The 26,976-nt window shown below is 43.0% G+C and overlaps 1 pseudogene; it reads right to left on the reverse strand.

The window, feature by feature from the left end:
* The window catches only part of LOC139374436 (uncharacterized), a 62,256-nt pseudogene extending 40,113 nt beyond the window's left edge, over nt 1-22,143 (reverse strand).
* Between the last annotated feature and the right edge of the window lie 4,833 nt (nt 22,144-26,976).

The raw sequence follows: 26,976 nt of genomic DNA on the forward strand, positions 1-26,976 counted from the left end.
ATGGGGAGAACAAGTGGGGAGAACAAGTGATACACTGCCGATTTTGCAGGTTTCCCTACTTACAAAGCATGTAGCGGTCTGTAATTTTTATCATAGGTACACTTCAACTGTGAGAGACGGAATCTAAAACAAAAATGCAGAAAATCACATTGTATGATTTTTAAGTAATTAGTTTGCATTTTATTGCATGACATAAGTATTTGATCACCTACCAACCAATAAGAATTCCGTCTCTCACATACCTGTTAGTTTTTCTTTAAGAAGAAGAAGAATAATTTTTTAAAAGCTGGCTGATGCCTGAAGCCATTTTCATGTCTGTATCTATGTATCAATTCCTGTATCTATGTCATGTGTTCACCATGCACTTTAAGGGACCAGAATTGAAATAAGTATTTATTGTGTTATTCCATGTTTTAAAAACGGATGCATTTTTTTTTACTGTCAAATAAAATCAATCAATCAGTAAATCAACCTTTAAATAATAATGGATGATCAGATTTTATTTGTGAGTCAGAGTTGCCTCTTTTTCTGTCTGATGTTCTTGAACATTTTCGGGGAGTTGACGCTGATCTTGGGTGAGTTTTGAATTCACAACACTACTGGTTAAGGTTAGGATTGGGGGAGGGAGGGAGACTGATCCTTGATCTGCACCTAGGGGAATCCTTTCTCATGCTGGTTGATATGCTGTCCACTTTCCATCCAAAACATGTTAATCAGGACAGAAAAGGATGGTCTTTGCGAGTGTATATGCCCATAATACCAAATGAATACAACAGGCACACTCATAGGCTGGCATATATTGAACTACATTGTTGTTGTCTCAGTTGTTGTTTGAGATTGATTGGGTTTGTACTCGATACCATAGGGAAATGAGAACATACAGATTGTGCCTTTAATTCTATAATGTATATGCATATTCCAGTCATTTAGTGGTTTACAGTTGTTTGGAGTAGTTGTCTGAACATAAGTTAAGTTTGTAATTCTCACTGTGTTTTGTGTCGCAAACCAAGTTTTGGGTATGATCTCTTATTAACTGATGTTAATTACAAAACCACTTAAATCCAACGTTTCAAACATTCAGCCACGTCTGGAGCAGGCCTCTGTATGGACAGCCCAGGGCCCTGCCTGACTGATACGTCAAAGTTGAAGACAAACAGGAAAAAAAGGGAGTGAAAATACCACACAGGCACTGACACAGGGGATCAATCCGATTGTAATTATTTCATCTTTCTCCGGATTGAATAAAAATGAGCGCGCAGGCAGTGGAGCAGTTTGATTAGGGAGATCCTAAGTCCCCCGGAGTCTCGGGTGGCTTTTCCCTCCTCCTTTGCAGCATAAAAGTTTTCTTTCTCTCTTTTCAGGGCTCCATTGGTACCCAGGCCTTTCCACACTGTTGGTATTACAAAATCCCCATTCAAAATAACCCTTGTCACCTGTCAACTAAGCCAGGCTGGTTTTCTAGGTCTTTATCCCCCCCCCCCCCCCCCCGTTCATACACACACACAAAGAGACAGCCACATCCACAAATCCGAACCACACACACCCACCCACGCTCACACACTAAAACCACATGTCTGGGAGCAGTTACTATAGCAGTTTAAAATTCATTACCCTGTTCAATTTAAGAAACGTTTACACTGGGATGGTTTTTGTTGGCCATTCATTGGGTGGTGTGAGGCGGCTTTGGGGTTCACGTGCATAAGACGCTGTCCTCTCACTCGCCCATCACGTTTAACCTTGTTGACCTATATATCTTCAATCCAACTTTGTGAATAGGAACAACTTCAGATCAGTGAAAAATTATTCAATACTTAACTATTTATGTAATATCAGGATTTCATATATAGTAAAATTGGCATGAATTCAATTGATAACTATAGATGTGGGATCGTAATTTGATCACTCTTTTGCTGCTCAGAATTTTTCATGATTTACAGAAATTCACTGAAAACCCACACTAAGCTATATCAACAGTATTGCAATATTGCAGTTTTCATGTGGCCAGCTAATAACCTAGACACCAATCAAGGAATATTATGAACTAAATGTTCAAATCCTGTTGCTGCAGGATTATTTTTCTGTGACCATATATGTCAAATTAAGATCCTACATCTGTACAAAGGTCTGACAACTTCCCAACCCTGTGAAAGATGATCATATAGAATAGAAAAAGGATCTTAATGACTTCTTGTCATACAAACAGATTTCCCGGTAGGGAAATCCTTGTCTCATCGCGCACCAGTGACTCCTGTGGCGGGCTGGGCGCAGTGCGCGCCAACCAAGGTTGCCAGATGCAACACTGGTGCGGCTGGCTTCCGGGTTGGATGGCGCTGTGTTAAGAAGCAGTGCGGCTTGGTTGGGTTGTGTATCGGAGGACGCATGACTTTCAGCCTTCCTCTCTCCCGAGCCCATACGGGAGTTGTGGCGATGAGACAAGGTAGTAGCTACTAAACAATTGGATACCATGAAATTGGGGAGAAAAAGGGGTAAAAAAATAATTAAGAGAAAAGAGAAAAAAAAGAGTGGTTTAGGGCAGTTGTTCTCAACTGGTTTTGCCTCAGGACCCTATTTGAACCAGGTTGTCTCAGTCACAATCCAATATTCGCAGCATGATTTTTTGTTGTTGCAAAAATGCAATCTGGAAAACTTTGTTTAATACTATGTTGATAGTAAATGTACAAATTATTTGACAAGAGAACAACAGTCCCACCCTTTTCATTGTCAGTAATTACATTTTGCCCATATTCTTGATGAAGAATGTTAAGATCACTGCTTTGAGACCACAATATCAACCAAATCCGCTAAATAGTGCTGCTAATACCTCTATATTACTAAAATAGTTCAGAGGTTAAATTATTTTAAAATATAGGTTCAGTATCATTTCTACACATTTTCTACCCAGTCATTTAAGTTCAGACTGTAGTATTTGTACTATTTTTACTCAGACACTTGCAACCCATTCAAAACCTCCTGCAACCAAAATGTGGGTCCACCAGATGAGAATCGCTGGTTTAGGGGATGTTTACAACACATGGCGAAAATGGAGACTGTGCTAATTAACAACAAATAAAAATAAGTGGTTGAAGACGTAATACATTTTAGCTGCATTCAGGGAGCAGAGTGGAGAATTTTCACTGAAGAGAGAGAACGAGAAAGTAAAAGAGAGAGTGAAAGAGTGAGAGAGAGAGGGAGAGAGAGAGGGGGGGAAGTTAACGTCAGTGAAGAGATGGTGGAGTGGACAAGGAGAGAAGGGGTGGGGGTGAGTTGGGGGGATTACCTTGTGTCGAAAGCAGCCATGAAGACGGGGTACTGGACATTTCCGTCCTTGTCCAGGGGCAGCCTGTCCAACAGCTTTTCAAATTCAGGGTCTGCGACCTCCAGGCCGAATCTAGAGAGGGTGTGTGTGTATGTGTGTGTGTGTGTATCCAGAGGGGTTAAGGGTGCAAGAAAAGGGCAGGATGGGGGACAAAAGAGAGGCATTGGGTCAGAACAGAGGGTGGTCATCCGGCCCAGTCACTTAGCCATGGCCCATAATGCCCCTGAGCTGGTCATTAGCCCTCTGACAGGGCCCCCTCCTCGCCCCACACAGCCGGGTCAAGGGTCAATCAGCTCTCTCTGCGGCCATCACGTTGAGATGGACACATCCTCTCTCGATCAAAGGACTAATGGTGCACAACTACGTCACACACAAATATAGGCTCATACATGCAGATGCAGGCAGACACACACACATATACACATACACATGCAGTACATCTCAAACTAGTCAACCGGAGAAATACACATAGAGGCAAATTAACTTAGCACAGATTAATTTGCCATTTTCAAAACAACATATCTGGGTTTTTAACCTCATGGTTGAGAGCTATACAGATGAAGACACCTTCATCTAGTCTACATGAGGAAAACATATACAGTTTTTTCTAAATCGCTTGGTGCTACAAATTGATATTTCAATATAATGTGTTTTGTATACATAGTGTATATCTGAAACTGTAAAATGTATCGCTTCCACCATTGCGTTCTGTTGAATGAACTGGAAAGCACATTGAAAGAGAGAGAGACAGAGAGAAAAAGAAAGGAACCAACTGAGATGACCATACACTACAGTGCCTTGCGAAACTATTCTGTCCCCTTGAACTTTGCGAACTTTTGCCACATTTCAGGCTTCAAACATAAAGATATAAAACTGTATTCTTTTGTGAAGAATCAACAACAAGTGGGACACAATCATGAAGTGGAACGACATTTATTGGATATTTCAAACTTTTTTAACAAATCAAAAACTGAAAAATTGGGCGTGCAAAATTATTCAGCCCCCTTAAGTTAATACTTTGTAGCGCCACCTTTTGCTGCGATTACAGCTGTAAGTTGCTTGGGGTATGTCTCTATCAGTTTTGCACATCGAGAGACTGACATTTTTTCCCATTCCTCCTTGCAAAACAGCTCGAGCTCAGTGAGGTTGGATGGAGAGCATTTGTGAACAGCAGTTTTCAGTTCTTTCCACAGATTCTCGATTGGATTCAGGTCTGGACTTTGACTTGGCCATTCTAACACCTGGATATGTTTATTTTTGAACCATTCCATTGTAGATTTTGCTTTATGTTTTGGATCATTGTCTTGTTGGAAGATAAATCTCCGTCCCAGTCTCAGGTCTTTTGCAGACTCCATCAGGTTTTCTTCCAGAATGGTCCTGTATTTGGCTCCATCCATCTTCCCATCAATTTTAACCATCTTCCCTGTCCCTGCTGAAGAAAAGCAGGCCCAAACCATGATGCTGCCACCACCATGTTTGACAGTGGGGATGGTGTGTTCAGCTGTGTTGCTTTTACGCCAAACATAACGTTTTGCATTGTTGCCAAAAAGTTCAATTTTGGTTTCATCTGACCAGAGCACCTTCTTCCACATGTTTGGTGTGTCTCCCAGGTGGCTTGTGGCAAACTTTAAACGACACTTTTTATGGATATCTTTAAGAAATGGCTTTCTTCTTGCCACTCTTCCATAAAGGCCAGATTTGTGCAATATACGACTGATTGTTGTCCTATGGACAGAGTCTCCCACCTCAGCTGTAGATCTCTGCAGTTCATCCAGAGTGATCATGGGCCTCTAGGCTGCATCTCTGATCAGTCTTCGCCTTGTATGAGCTGAAAGTTTAGAGGGACGGCCAGGTCTTGGTAGATTTGCAGTGGTCTGATACTCCTTCCATTTCAATATTATCGCTTGCACAGTGCTCCTTGGGATGTTTAAAGCTTGGGAAATCTTTTTGTATCCAAATCCGGCTTTAAACTTCTTCACAACAGTATCTCGGACCTGCCTGGTGTGTTCCTTGTTCTTCATGATGCTCTCTGCGCTTTTAACAGACCTCTGAGACTATCACAGTGCAGGTGCATTTATACGGAGACTTGATTACACACAGGTGGATTGTATTTATCATCATTAGTCATTTAGGTCAACATTGGATCATTCAGAGATCCTCACTGAACTTCTGGAGAGAGTTTGCTGCACTGAAAGTAAAGGGGCTGAATAATTTTGCACGCCCAATTTTTCAGTTTTTGATTTGTTAAAAAAGTTTGAAATATCCAATAAATGTCGTTCCACTTCATGATTGTGTCCCACTTGTTGTTGATTCTTCACAAAAAAATAGTTTTATATCTTTATGTTTGAAGCCTGAAATGTGGCAAAAGGTTGCAAAGTTCAAGGGGGCCGAATACTTTCGCAAGGCACTGTATGTGGACACCCCTTCAAATTAGTGGATTCGGCTATTTTAGGCACACCCGTTGCTGACAGGTGTATAAAACATTGCACTGCAATGCCAGCAGCATGCCACCCTGCATACCACTGCTGGCTTGCTTATGAAGCTAAGCAGGGTTGGTCCTGGTCAGTCTCTGGATGGGAGAACAGATGCTGCTGGAAGTGGTGTAGGAGGCACTCTTTCCCAATTCCCCAGGGCAGTGATTGGGGACATCCGTCTTTCGGATGGGACGTTAAACGGGTGTCCTGACTCTCTGAGGTCATTAAAGATCCCATGGCACTTATCATAGGAGTGTTAACCCCGGTGTCCTGGCTAAATTTCCAATCTGGCCCTCAAACCATCACGGTCACCTAATAATCCCCAGTTTACAATTGGCTCATTCATCCCCCTCCTCTCCCCTGTAACTATTCCCATAGTTGTTGCTGCAAATGAGAACGTGTTCCAGTCAATTTACCTGGTAAAATAACAGATTAAGAAAATAAAATAGGATGCCACCTTTCCAACAAGTCAGTTCGTCAAATGTCTGCCCTGCTAGAGCTGCACCTGCCAATTGTAAGTGCTGTTATTGTGAAGTGGAAATGTCTAGGAGCAACAATGACTCAGCCGCTAAGCGGTGGGACACAACGGCCCTGTGCTCGGTTGCAACTCACTACCGAGTTCCAAACTGCCTCTGAAAGCAACGTCAGCACAATAACTGCTCGTCAAGAACTTACCATGAGCAGCCGCACACACAAGCCTAAGATCACCATGTGCAATGCCAAGTGTTGTCTGGAGTGGTGTAAAGCTCATCGCCATTGAACTTTGGAGCAGTGGAAACGCGTTCTCTGGAGTGATGAATCACTCTTCATTATCTGGTAGTCTGACGGACGAATCTGGGTTTGGCAGATGCCAGGAGAACACTACCTGCCCGAATTCATAGTGCCAACTGTAAAGTTTGGTGGAGGAGGAATAATGGTCTGGGTTGTTGCGGTGACCGTATTACCGCCACACCAGCGGTCACGAGTCATGAAGGCAGCCAAATTCCATGTGACTGTTTAGTCATGGTAATTACGCTTCTCCAAACTCTGGTGCTGCTGATGGTCGTTAGTAGCCTACCAAACTTGCTAACTGCCTTGTACTCAGTACTCTATTGTCCCTCTAATTGCTCTGACATCAATGCAAATGTGTTTGAAAATCTAATCAAACACTTCATGAGAGCCCATGAGCTCATGTTGTGCAACATTCCTATAGGCTATGCAAATGTGCGAGAAAACAGGGTGATGGCCTCTACTAAAAATTGGAGGTTCCCATCAGCTTTCTATAGGCTAGGTGTCCCGCTGTTTCACCTGTCCTCGTTTCCTGTCTCTCTGTGTCAGTTCGTCTTGTATGACCAAGCCTACCAGCGTTTTTCCCGTTTTCCTGCTTTGCCTTTTCTCCTTTTTCTAGTCTTCCCGGTTTTGACCCTTGCCTGTTCTGGACTCTGTACCGCCTGCCTGACCATTCTGCCTGCCCATTCTGCCTGCCCTGACCTCGAGCCTGCCTGCTACTCTGTACCTTCTGGATTCTGATCTGGTTATGACCTTTTGCCTGTCCATGACCATTCTCTTGCCTATTCCCTTTGGATTTATTAAAGATCTTAAACTCCAACCATCTGCCTCCTGTGTCTGCATTTGGTTCTCGTCTAGTGTCATGATACACGCCTGCACCCGCTCTCCCTCTCTTGCACTCGAGGGCACCAGACTGCCTTTCATTACACGCACCATCATTACGCTCATCAGCGCTCATTGAACTCACCTGGACTCCTTCACATTTTGATTGCCTTCCCTATATCTGTCTGTTTCATCCCTGTGTCAGCATTATTGTCATTTCTGTTTACAATGGCCAGACGCTGTCCGTATTCTGTTCCTGTCCGTGGCTTTTAAATGTTCACTCCCTATACCTGCTTCTCATCTCCAGCGTCGATCATTACAGATTGCTGATACCACTATACGAAGCTTCAGGGAGGTTTTAGTTTTTAGTTTTGTTGGTAACGTCGGGTCCGGATGCCACTGCCAATGGAACCAGGGGTGCCTCAACTGGCGCATCGGGCTTCCATGCCGTAGCTAGCTTGAGAGGTTTCCTTGCCCTGGTTGGGTTGGCAGGCTCCCAGCCTCTCTGGTGCGCGAGAGCGCCAGGCTGCCTTTCATTACGCACACCTGTCACCATCATTACACACATCAGCACTCATTGAACTCACCTGGACTCCTTCACATTTTGAATGCCTTCCTTATATCTGTCTGTTTCCTCTGTTTCACCCCTGTGTCAGCATTAATGTCGTTTCCGTTTACCCTGTCCAGATACTGCTCGTATTCTGTTCCTATCCATGGTTATTAAATGTTCACTCCCTGCTTCTCGTCTCCAGCGTCAATCCTTACACTAGGCCTACTATATTTAGTTCTCAACTTTCCTAATATTAAGCACATTGTTTATCTTTACAACAGGAGTATAGCCTACCTGGCTGCCATGAAAATGAACCACGGGAAAAGTGTCCTCCATTCGCTATTTAAGTGCATAGATTACCTGTATTTTTTCCGCTGCCTCTGTTTCGAGACAGGTGCATGATAATGGTCCATTCTAAATCAAAACAAATTTCACACATATATTATTTAGTATATGTAAAGTACCCTATCTGTATATGTATGTACCCTATCACTTGTGAATGATATATTATCACTTGTAAAGAAACTGCCTTTTTTTGTGCTACTTTTTCTAATCATAGTCGCACACCTCATGTCGCCTAGCCCATAGGCCTATATACTATACTAAAGTGGCCAAATAACATTAATCCTATTTACAAGAGGTTTAGAGCGTAACTGGCAGGAAAAAAACAACGCCTGAGTTACAAGTTTGGGAAAGATTATTTTTACAAAGATTTTTTATGCTAGTGGTTGTGTTAATTTGGATTCTATTGCATCCCATTACTGTCCCAGACATTGTTTCAATATTTATTTCTCGCACCGAATAGAATGGTTCGGCTTTTGTACAATGGACAGTTCTTCCAATATCTTCAATATGCACCTCGGAATTGGATAAGGACGCGCACAGTTGCGTCCCCGATGTGTCTGTCTTCACTTGTAGCCTGTGAGAAAGACCCGATCACATGGAGAGCCATGTGAGTGAGAGGTGCTTAGAAGCTCTCAGCCCTTAAGGAGAAATGCACAATGCAGCACTCCGGGCAGAGGGCACAACAGCCACTGACCGCAAAAGGCATGGATTTTTTAAAGGTGCATTAAGGCCACAAAGGGGATGCCGCTCTGAAATCCGAGGCACTATCAAGTGCTTGTCAAATTGTGACTGAGAGACTAATGAAGTGTGTATACAGCCTGTGCAGAAAACAAAGCACAGCTCATGCAGCCTTACAATGTATTGAAAATCAAAACATATAGCCCAGCGTTTGTAGAACAACTAAAGTTACATTAATAACTCTAAATTAAGAATATAGGAGAGCCTATTTCTTTGTTAACCTCTCAACACAGAATAGCCGCATGTGCGCACTCCCGCAAATCATTTGGAGAAAATGTTAACATTTTATTTGGATTTGTTTAATTGTATTCTTCATGCTATGAAATAATGTAAAATAATGCCACAGAATTCTAAGCAAATCTTGTCTGCTAAATTTACTGGTGTAGCCCACAGCCATTTGGCATAGCCAGATCAGGACTACATTTTCTTCAAATCAGGCTTCATTAGATCTGTCTAAAATTAATAATGGATTTAATGTGAAGGTGTAGGCTATACTACATGGATTTATTAGACTTTTAAAATGGTCTGCATCAGTGGCTTGTAGGCTATGTGTGGATGCCAGCAGATGCTAAATGTGTTTATGTTAATTAACGGTCAATTACCGTGAGACCGACAGTTATTTGCTTGACAATCACTGGCTGAGAAATATTGTGACCTGGGTCCGGCCCCTTTGTTCCAGTGAAGGGAAATCTTAACGCTACAATGACATTCTAGACAATTCTATACTTTGTAGCAACATTTTGGGGAAGGCCTTTTCCTGTTTCAGCATGATAATGCCCCAGTGCACAAAGCGAGGTCAATAGAGAAACGGCTTGTCGAGATCGGTGTGGAAGAACTTGACTGGCTTGACTGACATCAGTCCGGTATGCTTTGTATTTGACAACAGCTGGTAATCAGAGATGTTGATGCACTGTACCAAAATTAACGAAAGGCTGAAATCAATTACACATTAGATTACCTATTCCCAGTATGGATAAGCCTAGTAAATTGATATTTGTTGCTTACTGCATTTGTTTTTTACTAAACTAGACTTGCTTAGTTAAATAAAGGTTAAATAAAAATAAAAAAAACAGTACGTTTTAAGTAGTATGTAATACGATTAGTACGCAGTATGTAGTTTTAGTAAGTAGTAGGCAAGACAGATTTCGGACACGGTGTAACGGCTTTCTTCTATCTCCTCCTCAGACTAGGAGGTGTAGCAAGGATCGGACCAAAACGCAGCGTGGTAAATTTCATACATGTTTAATGAAGACGAAACGAACAATACAAAAACAAGAAACGTAACGCGAAAACCTATACAGCCTATCTTGTGACAACAAACACAGAGACAGGAACAATCACCCACGAAACACTCAAAGAATATGGCTGACTAAATATGGCTACCAATCAGAGACAACGATAATCACCTGCCTCTGATTGAGAACCAATTCAGACAGCCATAGACTTTGCTAGAGAACCCCACTAAACCACAAACCCAATACCTAACAAAACCCCAGGACAAAACACACCACATACAAAAATCCATGCCACACCCTGGCCTGACCAAATAAATGAAGATAAACACAAAATACCTCGACCAGGGCGTGACAGAACCACCCCCTAAGGTGCGGACTCCCGGACGCACATCAAAACAATAGGGAGGGTCCGGGTGGGCGTCTGTCCATGGTGGCGGCTCCGGCGCGGGACGTGGACCCCACTCTATCAATGTCTTAGTCCCTCCTTCTCGCGTCCCTGGATAGTCCATCCTCGCCGCCGACCATGGCCTAGTAGTCCCAGAACCCCACTGGACTGAGGGGCAGCTCGGGACTGAGGGACAGCTCGGGACTGAGGGACAGCTCGGGACTGAGGGGTAGCTCGGGACTGAGGGGTAGCTCGGGACTGAGGGGTAGCTTAGCACTGAGAAGAAGCTCAGCACTGAGAAGAAGCTCAGGCAGGTAGTTGGATCCGGCAGATCCTGGCTGACTGGCAGATCCTGGCTGACTGGCAGATCCTGGCTGACTGGCAGATCCTGGCTGACTGGCGGATCTGGCAGATCCTGGCCGACTGGCGGATCTGGCAGATCCTGGCCGACTGGCGAACTGGCAGTTCTGGCAGATCCCGGCTGACTGGCAGATCTGGAAGAGTCTGGCTGACTGGCAGATCTGGAAGAGTCTGGTTGACTGGCAGATCTGGAAGAGTCTGGTTGACTGGCAGATCTGGAAGAGTCTGGTTGACTGGCAGATCTGGAAGAGTCTGGTTGACTGGCAGATCTGGAAGAGTCTGGTTGACTGGCAGATCTGGAAGAGTCTGGTTGACTGGCAGATCTGGAAGAGTCTGGCTGACTGGCAGATCTGGAAGAGTCTGGCTGACTGGCAGATCTGGAAGAGTCTGGCTGATTGGCAGATCTGGAAGAGTCTGGCAGTTCTGGCTGCTCCATGCTGACTGGCTGCTCTGGCTGCTCCATGCTGACTGGCTGCTCCATGGTGACTGGCAGCTCTGGCTGCTCCATGCTGACTGGCTGCTCTGGCTGCTCCATGCTGACTGGCTGCTCTGGCTGCTCCATGCTGACTGGCTGCTCTGGCTGCTCCATGCAGACTGGCGGCCCTGGCTGCTCCATGCAGACTGGCGGCCCTGGCTGCTCCATGCTGACTGGTGGCTCTGGCTGCTCCATGCTGACTGGCAGCTCTGGCGGCTCCATGCAGATTGGCAGCTCTGGCGGCTCCTTGCAGACTGGCAGCTTTGGCGGCATCCTGCAGACTGGCAGCTCTGGCGGCTCCTTGCAGACTGGCAGCTTCTTGCGGACTGGCAGCTCTATGCAGACTGGCAGCTCTATGCAGACTGGCAGCTCCTTGCAGACTGGCGGCTCCTTGCAGACTGGCGGCTCCTTGCACACTGGCGGCTCTATGCACACTGGCGGCTCTATGCACACTGGCGGCTCTAAGCACACTGGCGGCTCTATGCACACTGGCGGCTCTATGCACACTGGCGGCTCTATGCACACTGGCGGCTCTATGCACACTGGCGGCTCTATGCACACTGGCGGCTCTATGCACACTGGCAGCTCCTTGCAGACTGGCAGTTCTGAACAGGCGGGAGACTCCGACAGCGCTGTAGAGGCGGAAAGCTCTGGCAGCGCTAAACAGGCGGGAGACTCCGACAGCGCTGGAGAGGAGGAAGGCTCCGTCAGCGCTGGACAGGCGAGGCGCACTGTAGGCCTGATGCGTGGTGCTGGCACTGGTGGTACTTGGCCGAGGACACGCACAGGAAGCCTGGTGCGGGGAGCTGCTACCGGAGGGCTGGGGTGTGGAGGTGGTACTGGATAGACCAGACCGTGCAGGCGCACTGGAGATCTTGAGCACCGAGCCTGCCCAACCTTACCTGGTTGAATGCTCTCGGTCGCCCTGCCAGTGCGGCGAGGTGGAATAGCCCGCACTGGGCTATGCAGGCGAACCGGAGACACCGAGCGCAAGGCTGGTGCCATGTAAGCCGGCCCAAGGAGACGCACTGGGGACCAGATGCGTAGAGCCGGCTTCATGGCACTTGGCTCGATGCTCACTCTAGCCCGGCCGATACGCGGAGCTGGAATGTACCGCACCGGGCTATGCACCCGCACTGGAGACACCGTGCGCACCACAGCATAACACGGTGCCTGCCCGGTCTCTCTAGCCCCCCGGTAAGCACAGGGAGTTTGCGCAGGTCTCCTACCTGGCGTAGCCATACTCCCTGTTAGCCACTCCCCAAGAAATTTTTGGGGCTGACTCTCAGGCTTCCATCCGCGTTGCCGTGCTGCCTCCTCACACCAGCGCCTCTCAGCTCTCGCCGCCTCCAGTTCTTCTTTGGGGCGGCGATATTCTCCAGGCTGATCCCAGGGTCCTTCTCCGAACAATTCATCCTCCCATGTCCATTCCTCTCTTTGTTGCGTCTGCTGTCGCTGCCTGTCACCACGCTGCTTGGTCCTGGTGTGGTGGGTGATTCTGTAACGGCTTTCTTCTATCTCCTCCTCGGACGAGGAGGTGTAGCAAGGATCGGACCAAAACGCACGTAGTAATTTTCATATACAGTGCCTTGCGAAAGTATTCGGCCCCCTTGAACTTTGCGACCTTTTGCCACATTTCAGGCTTCAAACATAAATATATAAAACGGTATTTTTTTGTGAAGAATCAACAACAAGTGGGACACAATCATGAAGTGGAACGACATTTATTGGATATTTCAAACTTTTTTAACAAATCAAAAACTGAAAAATTGGGTTGTGCAAAATTATTCAGCCCCTTTACTTTCAGTGCAGCAAACTCTCTCCAGAAGTTCAGTGAGGATCTCTGAATGATCCAATGTTGACCTAAATGACTAATGATGATAAATACAATCCACCTGTGTGTAATCAAGTCTCCGTATAAATGCACCTGCACTGTGATAGTCTCAGAGGTCCGTTAAAAGCGCAGAGAGCATCATGAAGAACAAGGAACACACCAGGCAGGTCTGAGATACTGTTGTGAAGAAGTTTAAAGCCGGATTTGGATACAAAAAGATTTCCCAAGCTTTAAACATCCCAAGGAGCACTGTGCAAGCGATAATATTGAAATGGAAGGAGTATCAGACTGCAAATCTACCAAGACCTGGCCGTCCCTCTAAACTTTCAGCTCATACAAGGCAAAGACTGATCAGAGATGCAGCCAAGAGGCCCATGATCACTCTGGATGAACTGCAGAGATCTACAGCTGAGGTGGGAGACTCTGTCCATAGGACAACAATCAGTCGTATATTGCACAAATCTGGCCTTTATGGAAGAGTGGCAAGAAGAAAGCCATTTCTTAACCTGTTGCGACGACCAAACCCGGATCCGGGATTCTATTTATAGACCTAAGCTCATTACCATAACGCAACGTTAACTATTCATGAAAATCGCAAATGAAATGAAATAAATATGCTATCTCTCAAGCTTAGCCTTTTGTTAACAACACTGTCATCTCAGATTTTCAAAATATGCTTTTCAACCATAGGAAAACAATCATTTGTGTAACAGTAGCTAGCTAGCGTAGCATTTAGCGTTAGCATTTAGCAGGCAACTATCACAAAAACAAGTAAAGCCTTCAAATAAAATAACTTACCTTTGAAGAACTTCTGATGTTTTCAATGAGGTGACTCTCAGTTAGATAGCAGATGCTCAGTTTTTCCCAAAAGATTCTTTGTGTATTAGAAATAGCTCCGTTTTGTTAATCACATTTGGCTACCAAAAAAAAAAAAAAAAAAAAAAACGAAAATTCAGCCCTCAAAACGCGAACTTTTTTCCAAATTAACTCCATAATATCGACTGAAACATGGCAAACGTGGTTTAGAATCAACCCTCAAGGTGTTTTTCCACATATCTCTTCGATGATATATCCTTCGTGGAAGCCTGGTTTCTCAAATGGAAAAATATTTGCACCTGGCTTTGCGCTCCAATTTCGATGCAGGGACAACAGGCAGACACTTAGAAAATGTAGTCCCTTATGGTCAATCTTCCAATGATATGCCTACAAATACGTCACAATGCTGCAAACACCTTGGGGAAACGACAGAAAGTGTAGGCTCATTCCTTGCGCAATCACAGCGATATAAGGAGACAATGGAAAACAGAGCTTCAGAGATTCTGCTCATTTCCTGGTTGACGTATCATCTTGGTTTCGCCTGTAGAATGAGTTCTGGGGCACTTACAGACAATATCTTTGCAGATTCTGAAACTTCAGAGTGTTTTCTTTCCAAAACGGTCAATAATATGCATAGTCAAGCATCTTTTCGTGACAAAATATTGCGCTTAAAACGGGAACGTTTTTTATCCAAAAATGAAATAGCGCCCCTAGAGATCCAAGAGGTTAAAGATATCCATAGAAAGTGTAGTTTAAAGTTTGCCACAAGCCACCTGGGAGACACACCAAACATGTGGAAGAAGGTGCTCTGGTCAGATGAAACCAAAATTGAACTTTTTGGCAACAATGCAAGACGTTATGTTTGGCGTAAAAGCAACACAGCTCATCACCCTGAACACACCATCCCCACTGTCAAACATGGTGGTGGCAGCATCATGGTTTGGGCCTGCTTTTCTTCAGCAGGGACAGGGAAGATGGTTAAAATTGATGGGAAGATGGATGGAGCCAAATACAGGACCATTCTGGAAGAAAACCTGATGGAGTCTGCAAAAGACCTGAGACTGGGACGGAGATTTGTCTTCCAACAAGACAATGATCCAAAACATAAAGCAAAATCTACAATGGAGTGGTTCAAAAATAAACATATCCCGGTGTTAGAATGGCCAAGTCAAAGTCCAGACCTGAATCCAATCGAGAATCTGTGGAAAGAACTGAAAACTGCTGTTCACAAATGCTCTCCATCCAACCTCACTGAGCTCGAGCTGTTTTGCAAGGAGGAATGGGAAAAAATGTCAGTCTCTCGATGTGCAAAACTGATAGAGACATACCCCAAGCGACTTACAGCTGTAATCGCAGCAAAAGGTGGCGCTACAAAGTATTAACTTAAGGGGGCTGAATAATTTTGCACGCCCAATTTTTCAGTTTGTGATTTGTTAAAAAAGTTTGAAATATCCAATAAATGTTGTTCCACTTCATGATTGTGTCCCACTTGTTGTTGATTCTTCACAAAAAAAATACAGTTTTATATCTTTATGTTTGAAGCCTGAAATGTGGCAAAAGGTCGCAAAGTTCAAGGGGGCCGAATACTTTCGCAAGGCACTGTATGTTTAATGAAGACGAAACGAACAATACAAAAACAAGAAACGTAACGCGAAAACCTATACAGCCTATCTTGTGACAACAAACACAGAGACAGGAACAATCACCCACAAAACACTCAAAGAATATGGCTGACTAAATATGGCTCCCAATCAGAGACAACGATAATCACCTGCCTCTGATTGAGAACCAATTCAGACAGCCATAGACTTTGCTAGAGAACCCCACTAAACCACAAACCCAATACCTAACAAAACCCCAGGACAAAACACACCACATACAAAAACCCATGCCACACCCTGGCCTGACCAAATAAATGAAGATAAACACAAAATACCTCGACCAGGGCGTGACACACGGCCATTCCCTCAATATTATTATCTGTATCAGGGTTATGACATGGTACAATATATGATACGATAAATTGCAATATACTTAAGTAATATGGTCCGAGAGGGTGTGGTATATTTAAGCAATAAGGCATGGTATATGGCCAATATATCACGGCTAAGAACTGTTCTTAGGCACAACGCAACATGTCGAGCCCTGAGTTCTGATTGGCAGCCGTGGTATATCAGAATGTATACCACGGGTATGACAAAACACTTATTTTTACTGCTCTAATTACGTTGGTAAACAATTTATAATAGCAATAAGGCACCTCGGGGGTTTGTGATATATGGCCAATATACCACGTCTAAGGGCTGTGTCCAGGCACTCTGCGTTGTTTTGTGCGTAAGAACAGCCCTTCTTGGTATGTTGGTATGTTGGCCATATATTGCTTAATTATAAACTGGATGGTTCGAGTCCTGAATGCTGATTGGCTGACAGCCGTGGTATATCAGACCATATACCACGGGTATGACAAAACATTTATTTTTACTGTTCTAATTACGTTTATAATTACGTTTAAAGTTTATAATAGCAATAAGGCATCTAGGTTTTTGGTGTTTGGCCAATATACCATAACACGGATAAGGGCTGTATCCAGGCACTCTGCATTGTGTCGCGCATAAGAACAGCCCTTAGCCGTGGAATATTGGCCATATACCACACATCCTCGGGCCTTATAAGGATCCGCCCCTTCTTTTAAATTTTAGCCTGAAATGACATACTCAAATCTAACTGCCTGTTTGTGGAAATGTGAAGGAATGTAGGAAAATATAACACAATAGATCTGGTTAAATAAAGGTTAAATAAAAATTTAAAAAACAGTACGTTTTAAGTAGTATGTAAAGAAAAAAACAATCGTTCTTTTTTTTGTTGTACCATCATCTTTGAAATGCAAGAGAAAGGCCATAATGTATTATTTCAGCCCAGGTGCAATATCCATTTTGGCCACTACATGGCATCAGTGTATGTGCAAAGTTTTAGATTGATCCAATGAACCATTGCATTTCTGTTAAAAATGCTGTATTAAGACCGCCCAAATGTGCCTAACTGGTCTATTAATACATTTTCAAGTTCATAACAGTGCACCCTCCTCAAACAATAACGTGGTATTCTTTCACTGTAATAGCTACTGTAAATTGGACAGTTCAGTTAGAAGAATTTAAGCTTTCTGACAATATCAGATATGTCTATGTCCTGGGAAATATTCTTGTTACTTAGAACCTCATGCTAATCGCATTAGCCTACATTAGCTCAACCGTCCCGAGGTCGGGACACCGATCCTGTAGAGGGTTTAAACAGCCATCACTAGCACATTAGAGGCTGATGCCTATAGGCATAGATAAGAAATCACTGGCCATTTTAAGGAATGGACAACTAGTCACTTTAATAATGTTTACATATCTGGCATTACTCATCTCATATGTACAGTTGAAGTCGGAAGTTTACATACACTTAGGTTGGAGTCATTAAAACTTGTTTTTCAACCACTCCACATATTTCTTGTTAACAAACTATAGTTTTGGCAAGTCGGTTAGGACATTTACTTTCTGCATGACTTAAGTCATTATTCCAACAATTGTTCACAGACAGATTATTTCACTTATAACTCACTGCATCACAATTCCAGTGGGTCAGAAGTTTACACACACTAAGTTGACTGTGCCTTTAAACAGCTTTGAAAATTCCAGAAAATTATGTAATGGCTTTAGAAGCTTCTGATAGGCTAATTGACATCATTTGAGTCCATTGGAGGTGTACCTGTGGATGTATTTCAAGGCCTACCTTCAAACTCAGTGCCTCTTTGCTTGACACCATGGGAAAATCAAAAGAAATCAGCCAAGACCTGTCTATGACCCCTTTCTCGCTTTGTTCCTGAAACATGCAGAGAAACTCTGGGTAATAGATCACACCCGTCTTTTTGAGTCCCAGGCCACAGCGGGCCAGAAACAAGCCCATATGCTCCCTCTTTAGATTCAGGCCAAAGGTCTTCAGCACCTGCAAAAACTCCTCCAGGCCCACCTAGACAAATGCCCTGGCAAACACAGATGTTTAAGTACCTTGAATACTTTGAATCATCTTTCTTTCTTCAGTTCAATACCAGGCCAATACATTGATTAAGATTGAAACTATATTGAAACTTCACCTGTCTCCAATCCCTAGCAGTCAACAGACTCACCTTGCAGGTGTCTGACTTTGACATGGCCCTGGGTCTGGCTGAAAGCACAAGGGCATGATGGGTGAAAGAAAAAGCATGGTTTAGTATCAATGAGCAAACTGGAAAATGTCCCAATGGCACACATCAATGATTATTTCAGCTACGGACACATACCCCTTGAAATGTGAAAAACTTACATGTGCCTAAATGTAACTAATAAATGACTTTATTAATGTATTAATAAACAATTATTTAAGACAATAAGGATTGTTTGCATGTGGAAAATCTACAGATCGCACCTTTCATTTCAGGGGAAATTGCCCCCTACTTCCCAAATGTGGTCTGCATATTAACCCAGTCATACCTTGGAGAGTAACAGCTTCAATATCATAAGGGTTAGGGGGTACCCAGACCAGAAAATATCCAACATTAATCATTTAAAATGATACATATTAATTTCGGGGACTTTGAATGGATTAAAGATGTAGAACTGTGCAGTCTTTTATAAGGGACTTTGACTGGTATGATACTACAGTGCCCTCTATAGGTAACTCTTGGTCACAGCAATCACTAACTATTCTAGTCTCTGGATGTAATGTTTGATAATAATATTGATAACATGGTAATTTAGCAGATGCTTCTATCCATGCAACATACAATTAAAAGGGACACCTACATTAAGTGTGTGTACACTACAGGATTCAAAGGCTGGTGATGCAAGCACCATGCTTCAACCCACTGGACCGTCGACACTATGTTTGTACATGTAATAGTTAATACTTACTAAAATACTTAATACTTGAAGTGACGCTCCAGAGCTTTTGTATAATTTCAGACAGTAAAAACAGGTTTACGTTTTTTGTGTACTACGTCATCCAATTGTGTGCAATGTCATCCATCTCGTATGATATGTTACGTCCTGCAAAAAAAAAAATGTTTTTTGTGTGTGCAATTCGTAAATTGTGTTTTGAATTGACTTAGTACAATATGTTACGCATTTTTTGTGCGTAAGATCTCAGAATGCATTTTTTTCAAGTATATGTAAATACTTAATACTTAAGTCAAAATAGTGAATATTTGTATTGCTTTTAAATCTTTTGAATGAATTTTAATCTTATTAACACTTTTTTCTAGCTACCTATTTGTGTAGGTATCTATCAAATAAACACAATGATTAGCAAGTAAGAGACATTGCCAAATGTGGTGTACAGCATCACATCTTTTGACTCATACAGTTTCTGATGGAATTTGAAGATGTACAGAATGTCTTTCCTTTGTTCTTACCTTTGGTGTCTTCCCCACTGATAGAAGATGAAACGTGTTGATCATTGTTATCATTGATGTCTGAGGTCTTTCTCTGGCTCAGTCCCAGTTTCCTTAGCAGACCTCTCACTTTCACGGCCAAGTCCTTCGCTGTCAAATCAACACATTTTTCGAAAATCATACAATGAGGTGTACCACTACAGTTTTCCACATACAATGCACACACAACACATACAGTACATTAATACATAAAGGAAGTACTGAACATGCATGTGTGCATATGGGGTACAATGGAATTGAAGTCACTCAATATATGAAGTGGTTTGAATATATATACAGCACCAGTCAAAAGTTTGGACACACCTACTCATTCAAGGGCTTTTCCTTAATTTTCTGTACTATTTTCTACATTGTAGAATAATACTGAAGACATCAAAACTATGAAAAAACATATGGAATCATGTAGTAACCAAAAAAGTGTTAAACAATTCAAAATATAGTTTAGATTTTAGATTCTTCAAAGTAGCCACCCTTTGCCTTGATGACAGCTTTAAACACTCTTTGCATTCTCTCAACCAGCTTCACCTGGAAAGCTTTTCCAACAGTCTTGAACGAGTTTGCACATATGCTGAGCACTTGTTGGCTGCTTTTCCTTCACTCTGCAGTCCAACTCATCAAAAAACATCTCAATTGGGTTGAGGTCAGGTGATTGTGGAGGCCAGGTCATCTGATTCAGCACTCCATCACTCTCCTTCTTGGTCAAATAGCTCTTACACAGCCTGGAGGTGTGTTGGGTCATTGTCCTCCTCCTCCATGCTTCACGGTGGGAACCACACATGCAGAGATCATCCATTCACCTACTATGTGTCTCACGAAGACACAGCGGTTAGAAACAAAAATTGCAAATTTGGACTCATCAGACCAAAGGACAGATTTCCACCGGTCTAATGTCCGTTGCTCGTGTTTCTTGGCCCAAGCAAGTCTCTTCTTAATATTGGTGTCATTTTAGTAAGTGGTTTGTTCTTAACTGACTTACCTAGTTAAATAAAGGTTAAATAAATAAAAATAGTTGTGGTTTCTTTGCAGAATTTCGACCATGAAGGCCTGATTCTTGCAGTCTCCTCTGGACAGCTGATATTGAGATGTGTGTATGACTTGAACACTGTGAAGCATTTATTTGGGCTGCAATTTCTGAGGCTGGTAACTCTAATGAACTTATCTTCTGCAGCAGAAGGTAACTCTGGGTCTTCCTTTCCTGTGGCTGTCCTCTTGAGAGCCAGTTTCATCACGGCGCTTGATGGTTTTTGCGACTGCACTTGAAGTAACTTTCAAAGTTCTTGAAATGTTCTGGATTGAATGATCATGTCTTAAAGTAATGATTGACTGTCGTTTCCCTTTTCTTATTTTAGCTGTCCTTGTCATAATATGGACGTAGTCTTTTACCAAATAGGGTTATCTTCTGTATACCACCCCTACCTTGTCACAACACAACTGATTGGCACAAACACATTAAGGAAAGAAATTCCACAAATGAACTTTTAACAAGGCACACCTGTTAATTGAAATGCATTCTGGGTGATGACCTCATGAAGCTGGTTGAGAGAATGCCAAGAGTGTGCAAATCTGTCAAGGCAAAGGGTGGCTACTTTGAAGAAATTGGAGCAAACTGTAATAATTTCACCACTATGGCCTATTTATTGCCTCACCCCCTTTATCCTACCTCATTTGCACACACTGCATATAGACTTTCTCTATTGTATTATTGACTGTTTGTTTGTTTATTCCACGTGTAACTGTTAAATAAAGGTGAAATAAAAAATCTAAAATCTCAAACAGATTTTAATTTGTTTAGTTTTTTTCAATTGTTTAAGCACAATTTTGAAAACAGGGCCCGGTTTGTCAAAACACTACACAATTAGCACAACACTTCAGATCATTTGCAAAATGGAACACTTGTCAAAACTATACACAACTTCATTAAAATAACGTTTTGTTACCATACGAAACACACACATTTCATATGACTTCAATCTTTTTGAACCAGTTACACACTGCTGTTGCCAACCTAAAACACTTTTAGCAAGTCTAATTGTCAGTGATTATGGTACTGTAAATAAAGTACACAGAGAAAGTGCAACTATACAAACACTACACAAGACCAATGCTGCAGACGGAGGAAAATATCATTTATTTCTCTCCATATACCCAAATCAGTCAACATGGAGAATCATAACAAAACATGTCCCAGTTTTCATGCTACTACAGTAGTGTGCATAACACTGCTAGCTCAGCAAACAGACAAATGTAAAATACTGTATCCAGTACAGGTTACAATTACAGTAAATAACAACCATAAAAAAAATCTGAAAAAAAACTTACAATATTGTACGGAAAATACTATAGTAAACATACTATACATTATCTATTTGCCTAGCTGGATCTGGCCAGAGAATTTCATCAGCATCACAAGCAATATCGTCATTAGCAAGACAACGCGGGAAGAACTGTCTTGAATGTCGAATCCATCCTTGCACAGCTGCGGCGTCGACTTGGTCACAGGGGTCCTCCATGGTACCTGAGCCTGGGGCTGGAGATTGTAAACCTTCCACCGTCATTGCAGAGAAAAACTCTTCGATAAGGTTTAGAAACGGAGAGTATGGTGGAAGGTATAGTACTGTCAACTGTGGATGGTGTTGAAACCAGTTCTGGACCAAAGCAGAGCGGTGGAATGACACATTGTCCCAGATGACCGTGTATTGCATCTGGTGCATTTCATTAACTGCTGTGACGATGTGGTGCAATCGGTCCAAAAATGCGAGAATGTGTGTTGTAAGGGCCCATTTTGGCATGACGGAGGACAACCCCATTCTGTGAAATGGCAACGCAAAGGGTGATGTTACCCCCATGTTGCCCTGGGACATTGATTATAGCCCTGTGGCCAATTATATTTCTGCCTCTCCTTCTTGCTTTTGTGAGGTTGAACCCTGCCTCATCAATATATATGAATTCATGCAGGATTTCCTCAGCATCCATCTGCAAAACTTCCTGAAATACAGTGAAAGACAAGATTGTGTAGTTCAGGATAGTTCTAGTATACAGTCAATGTAAAAAAGTCATGTGTGCAGTATGCAACATCACAGTGCTAAAGTGAACAATACAAACCTCCACATACTCATGCCACAGCCGTTTGACCCTCTGAATTCCGCTCAAAAGGCACTCGATAAAGTTGTTTCATTTGAACCTGATGTCTTTTCAGGATGCGTGCCAGTGTTGACTGAGAGACCTGATGGACATTATTGAAAATGGCATGGTCACCGATAATGTTGGCTTGTAGTTCTCAGAGCTTGATAGCATTATTGGCCAAAACCATGTTTACTATCTCTCTCTTGTTCTTGCGTGAATATAGGCCCCCTTCCTCCTTGTCGTTCCTGACCCTCAATCCTATGTAGAGAATAACACATGTAACTTATTGTACAATGTCACAGGAAGGGGTATCACAAGTGCTGATATGGTACATACAATAAGTGGCTGATTACTGTAACTGTAGACAGATCTTTTACCTGTTTTCCTGTCGAAAAGTCCTTGTGACAGATGCCACTGTATATCTGCTAAGATTGGCTGAACTCTCAGTCCAGCCTCCCTCAGCGTCAATCCGGGGTCAACATGGTCCACTAGTGTTGCACGAATGTCATTTGATAAGTTTGGTCGTCTTCTTCTTTGTGCACGTTCTCCTCCTGCTTCAGGTCTTCCTCGACTTCTGGCTCGGCCTCTGCCTCTTCCACTACCTCCTTCTCTTCCTCTGTGTACTCCTCCTCTCACCCTCACTCTTCTTCTGACGCCTTCCATTTTGGTTGAAGGAAGGTGAACCTACCTGCTGCATTTTTATAGGGCTTAAGCCTGATTGGTGTGTCTTCAATTTAGCAATCATGTGTTTGTTCACCTGATGGCTGTGTTCACCTGATGTGCTTACAGTTGTGCAAATCTAGCCTTGTGTTTTGCTCCTTGAGTGTAAGGTTTTGCTAATTGTGGGAAAAGTTACATTTTAGTGTGTAAGCAATCGTAAAAAACTGTAATACTTTTTTGGTTACTACATGATTCCATATGTGTTATTTCGTAGTTTTGATGTCTTCACTATTATCCTACAACGTAGAAAATAGTACAAATAAAGAAGAAACTCTTGAATGAGTAGGTGTGTCCACACTTTTGACTGGTACTGTATATAAACTCAGCAAAAAAAGAAACGTCCTCTCACTGTCAACTGCGTTTATTTTCAGCAAACTTAACAGGTGTAAATATTTGTATGAACATAACAAGATTCAACAACTGAGACATAAACTGAACAAGTTCCACAGACATGTGACTAACAGAAATGGAATAATGTGTCCCTGAACAAAGGAGGGGGGGGGGGGGTCAAAATCAAAAGTAACAGTATATGGTGTGGCCACCTTGCTGCATTAAGTACTGCAGTGCATCTCTTCCTAATGGACTGCACCAGATTTGACAGTTCTTGCTGTGAGATGTTAACCCACTCTTCCACCAAGGCACCTGCAAGTTCCCAGACATTTCTGAGGGGAAAGGCCCTAGCCCTCACACTTCAATCCAACAGGTCCCATACGTGCTCAATGGGATTGAGATCCGGGCTCTTCGCTGGCCATGGCAGAACACTGACATTCCTGTCTTGCAGGAAATCAAACACAGAACGAGCAGTAGGGCTGGTGGCATTGTCATGCTGGAGGGTCATGTCAGGATGAGCCTGCAGGAAGGGTACCACATGAGGGAGGAGGATGTCTTCCCTGTAACGCACAGCGTTGAGATTGCCTGCAATGACAACAAGCTCAGTCCAATGATGCTGTGACACTCTGCCCCAGACCATGACGGACCCTCCACCTCCATATCAATCGTAGTCCAGAGTACAGACCTCAGTATAACGCTCATTCCTTCGACGATAAACGCGAATCCGACCATCACCCCTGGTGAGACAAAACCGCGACTCACCAGTGAAGAGCACTTTTTGCCAGTCCTGTCTGGTCCAGCGACGGTGGGTTTGTGCCCATAGGCGACGTTGTTGCTGGTGATGTCTGGTGAGGACCTGCCTTACAACAGGCCTACAAGCCCTCAGTCCAGCCTCTCTCAGCCTATTGCGGACAGTCTGAGCACTGATGGAGGGATTGTGCGTTCCTGGTGTAACTAGAGCAGTTGTTGCCATCCTGTACCTGTCCCACAAGTGTGATGTTCGGATGTACCGATCCTGTGCAGGTGTTGTTACATGTGGTCTGCCACTGTGAGGACGACCAGCTGTCCGTCCTGTCTCCCTGTAGCGCTTTCTTAGGCATCTCACTGCCCGTACTGGGCAATGCAATTTATTGCCCTGGCCACATCTGCAGTCCTCATGCCTCCTTGCAGCATGCCTAAGGCACGTTCACACAGATGAGCAGGGACCCTGGGCATCTTTCTTTTGGTGTTTTTCAGAGTCAGTAGAAAGGCCTCTTTGAAAGGCCTCTAGGTTTTCATAACTGTGACCTTAATTGCCTACCGTCTGTAAGCTGTTAGTGTGTTAACGACCGTTCCACAGGTGCATGTTCATTAATTGTTTATTGTTCATTGAACAAGTATGGGAAACAGTGTTTAAACCCTTTACAATGAAGATCTGTGAAGTTATTTGGATGTTTACAAATTATCTTTGAAAGACAGGGTCCTGAAAAAGGGATGTTTCTTTTTCTGCTGAGTTCATAAATGTATATTTTTACATTTTAAATAAATTGCTTCTCTATTCATTTTATTGAAAAATCATTGAAAATATGACATTTTTTCAATCAGGGTAATTTGATTTGACGTCAATTTGATTTTACTCCAACGCTGATGCACATACTTAAATGCCGAAAATGCAGTATATAATGTTTATCGTTAAAATAATCATACTTTACTTATGTGCCACATTGTGTTATTCATTAATTACTTTTACATATATAGAAAGATTTTGAGGGGGATAACACACTTTTTCCAAAGCTTCTCAAACTCCCGGTCCTCTAAGTCTCTTCAGCTCTGGAGCTACAATCCAACTGGTCCTCTGGAGGCCTAGCTCAGTGTGACGTGACTCTATGACCTCCAGGAACCTGTGGTGGGGAGAACCACATCATCTACATTTTGGTCAGCTGTAAGTAGACACTTAGCATTCAGCTAAGGAAAGTGAAAATGTTTCTGTGACATTCAGATACGTATACTGTGTGTGTGTGTGTGTGTGTGTGTGTGTGTGTGTGTGTGTGTGTGTGTGTGTGTGTGAGTGTGAGTGTGAGTGTGTGTGTGTGTGTGTGTGTGTGTGTGTGTGTGTGTGGATTTATGATTACTATTTAGGCACTCAAACAGTACAGATTCTTGGTTGCATTCTTATTGCAGATATACAGTACCATCTCTATTAAAAAAACTGCTTCTTTGTTTTCCAGATGTCACTCTCAATACCAAGCCAATTAAGTAGTCATATCCAAAATAGTCAATCACTTTTAAACTTGCATGGACTTCATACGTGGTGACCAAAAGTTGATATTAAGGAAATTTGACACTGATACTTTGGAAATGTTAAATAGATAGATTGGGGGTAACGCCCTGCGATAAACCTGTCCAGAGGGTGTACTTGTACATCAAGCTGCCTCACACTATAGAAACAGGAGATAGTTTCCATCTCCGATGAGCCATTCTGGCAAGCCAAGGCATGTGCAAGGCTAGTTACTTTTACTTACTTTGTAAATGTAGCCTAGTGTCCACAGGGTGGTTGACAGTGTAACTGACTAACTGACATTTTCAAAAGATAACAATGCTTGGACGCATGCGGGTGAACGCCTTATGGAAAGCAAGAAAAGGTCAGACACATCAGTAAGGGGTTATGGTTAAAGAGTTCACAATCATCTCTCTCTCTCTCTCTCTCTCTCTCTCTCTCTCTCTCCCTCCCTCCCTCCCACTCCTCTCTCTTCCTGAGTTTTTCTTTCTCTCCCTCACCCCTTTCTCTTACTCTCACCGTTTTATCTGTCCCTCTCACTCCTCTCTATTCCTGAGTTGCTTTTCTCTCCACCCTCTTACTTTCTCTCTCTTCCTTTCAGTGGTGGAAAAAGTACTCAATTGTCATTCTTGAGTAAAAGTAAAGATACCTCAAGTAAAGATGACTTAAGTAACATTTTGTGAAAGTCATACAGTAAAATACTACTTGCGTAAAAGTCTAAAAGTATCTGGTTTTAAAAGTACAGTGGTGGAAAACGTACTCAATTGTCATACTTGAGTAAAAGTAAAAGGTACAAGTAAATCAAATTCCTTATATTAAGCAAACCAGACTGCACAATTTTCTGGTTTTTAAATGTAAGCACAGCCAGGGGCACACTCGGGCATAATTTACAAGCACATTATTTCTGCTTAGTGAGTCAGCCAGATAAGAGTCAGTAGGGATGAGAACGTGTTATATT

Source organism: Oncorhynchus clarkii, chromosome 19 (assembly GCF_045791955.1).
Source record: "Oncorhynchus clarkii lewisi isolate Uvic-CL-2024 chromosome 19, UVic_Ocla_1.0, whole genome shotgun sequence".
NCBI lineage: Eukaryota > Metazoa > Chordata > Actinopteri > Salmoniformes > Salmonidae > Oncorhynchus > Oncorhynchus clarkii.